Consider the following 3069-nt stretch of genomic DNA (forward strand, 5'->3'; position numbering starts at 1 on the left):
TATGAGGAATTATTGACATCTTGTTGTTTCAAACTAAATAAATTCTATTCTTGTGTGTTTTTACTTCTTGAGGAAAAAAGGTGGAGGGGCACGCTCCCCCTCCCCCCGGCCCCTCCCCTTGCTACGGCCCTGTAGTCTGGCATTTGAGTTGCCTTTTTCAGCAAAGGCACTAACTGTGTCGCACCCACCCTGTGAAGGAATGAAGTCTAACGGGAAAGTGACAAACATCTTCCCTGACAGTAGGAGCCGAGTTAATAATGTCAATCAATTTTGTGCATGTCCAACTGTCACATTTCTGGAACAATCTGGCATTAATGGACTGGAAAAAGCCAAAAGCAGCATAAGCACATCTGTATATTCCAAACTAACCCCAACTGAATCATAACCTTCCCGTGAAGCGATTGTCAGCCTCCTCTTGGCAGCTTAATTATTCAGACACTTGCTTGGTGCCCTCTCTTGAAATCTTCCAGCATTTATGCTCGATTATGACATACAGCTTCTTTCCACTCTGCCAAACTCTCTGGATACCTCTCAGTTTGCTATTCCTAGACGGAAAACAAATCAAGCTAGGTTTGTTCTGTAGCTGGCTCAGAAACTTTCTCCACTGCTTAATAAGCTGTGGGGCGTGGGGCACTTCCCTTCGCATGCTTCTATTGGGACTCTTAATAGAATTCTCTTCGTAGGCTTTGAAGATGACATCAATCCTGTTGCTCTCTGCGCCTTTGTGTAAGATTATCATCATTATGGAGGATGACATGCTTGAATGGGTACTTTCTTCGCTCACTTTCTGTATGAGGACCATCCTGTCAATGACCGTGGCTGAGTTATTTGGAGGCCTGTCCGCCAACCGGGCATTCTTTTGAAGATGCTGCCTTGTTAGTCTTAGGAGAGAAACCTTCAGCTGTCGCAAGTGAGCAAGGCACAGGACCCAGACTGTGTTTCAGCAAGTCTTTAACTTCAATCTTCTGACTTGGTCCAGCAATTATCATCAGTTCTCAGTCTAAAAAAGATATCTGTCAGCTTTGAGTATCATAGTTCTTCCTTGAGTCGTGTCTGCTTTCTTATTACTGAGTGGCGTAAAGGTCTTTAGTTTTTGCAACTTAATAGGATCATGAAACCTCTTCTCTTGGTGGGGAGCTTTCAAGCCTTTCCTCCTTGAATCTCCAATCCATTCTTGTTCTCCAAAGTCAAAGCCATTAATGAAATCATATGACACGCCTTCAGGAGTTTCCTTGGCTGTTGATATGCTGGCGAGGTCTTGGCTTCCTTCGAATGGATTGTTCCAGTTCTCAATTAGGGCGTCAACTGCTGATACGTCCTTCTCATCTCTGGTAATTCTGGGAGATTGCAACTCGTGGTGGTCGCTTTGAGTGCACGAGACCCCTCAGCTGGCTGAAAAAAGCACATGTGTATTCTTCTGTCACGCAAAATCTATTTATTTACGGGTTTTCAAGCTGAATCGTGTTACCCCCTCTGTTGTCTTCGTATCTTTATTGACTGTTAATTCTGTAGTCTGATCCACGGGAATGCATCCAAAAAGACTCTCGTCAGCTAGCTGCTCTGAAAAGCGACCTTCCATGAAATTCTGATGTGCATCAGGGTGTTCCACTGGGAGATTTGTCATTTGTGCGCAGTATACTGGTATAGGTATCTTGCATAATTAGATCATCTGATCATCACAGGGAGCATCGGCGTAGAGATCTTTGTGATTCCAGTTGACCTCAAAAGCTTTGGCGTTAAGTGCTTTGTCCATCATGACGGTTTCATTGTCGGGCAGATTGAAGACCTTTCTGATATCCTGACTGACGTAATATCTCATTTACTTTTGGATAGCTGGGTCGCAGGAGCATTCATAGTAGGAAATGCAAGATGTTGTTAGATCTTGCATGACTGGTTTATGGCCACAAAACTTGACGTTAAAGCCTTTCCAGCTTGGGATCCACTGATTCTCTTCTTTAACCAGTCTTGTGATAATTCAGAGTAGGTCCTTTCTACTAGCAATCTCTTCGTGACCACCATAATCAAGCGTAGCTGCCTTCAGGGGTGCTGCTCCTATTCTGTCTCCTGAGATATATGCAGCTAATGGCTGGACTTACTGCGTTTAATTATTGTCCTCTGCTTTTGTTTCCTGACTGCTGGAGGTTGTACATTGAGGAGGTGGGGTCTGTATAATGTTGGCTTGACAACAATCCCATTTACAGGGTGAGTAGTTCCCTCTTCAGTGATTGTCTCTTGCAACCTGTTGATGTTATCCTATGCCACGTTGGTAAACCTATATATCACGTTCTGTTGAATACTCGCTGGCTGAACTAATCTTGGATTTAAGTTTGATGCCATCGTCTGCAGGTACAAAGCTGTGTCGTTTTCCTCAAGTATGATGCACGATGTCTAAGACTGTTTAGCGTTTGAATTAATTAACTTTACATTTCTGGTTAGCGTTTTCACCCCATACGACAACATAAAAATGCATGCAAAGTAGATTGTGACGTCAAATCAGGAATAGACCCACTCCCCTTCTGACTCGGTCGTGAACAAAAGATGCTTGGATTTTCACAACTTTCGAAGCCTATAAAATGCCAGGATTTGTTAGAAAAATGAAAAAATGGCCGCAATGCGTTTCGAACAGGTGCAAAGATTCATTTTAGCAAAAAAAATATTTTGGGGTTAGGTGGCACTTTAAGATTATTACATTCCAGACCTCGCTTTAGGGTGAAGATACTACTATAACTTCGGTGCTAGTAAACATGTGGCACTTTTCCCTTGTGGTTTGTTCTTTTGTACTTTAGCTGCTGCTTCAAGAAGACTTACCCAAGAGTCATAGTTTTGGGGTGGGCTTAAATGGTTATGGGTCCCTCGCAGGCTCATCTTTTTTATGAACGATACAAAAACGCTCTTTACCCACGACAGTGTCATCTGAAGTAAGGAAATAACTTATTTAATTTTTTTCTTATTTTCCCTTTTTTTTTCACTCAAAAGATTAGATTAAAAAAAGCAGAACTCCTCCATTGCAATTAACAACATTTTAAATTTATACATATTTTTCTTGAATATGTGAGTGTTTAACCTTGA

This window comes from Montipora foliosa, chromosome 1 (assembly GCF_036669935.1).
Source record: "Montipora foliosa isolate CH-2021 chromosome 1, ASM3666993v2, whole genome shotgun sequence".
NCBI lineage: Eukaryota > Metazoa > Cnidaria > Anthozoa > Scleractinia > Acroporidae > Montipora > Montipora foliosa.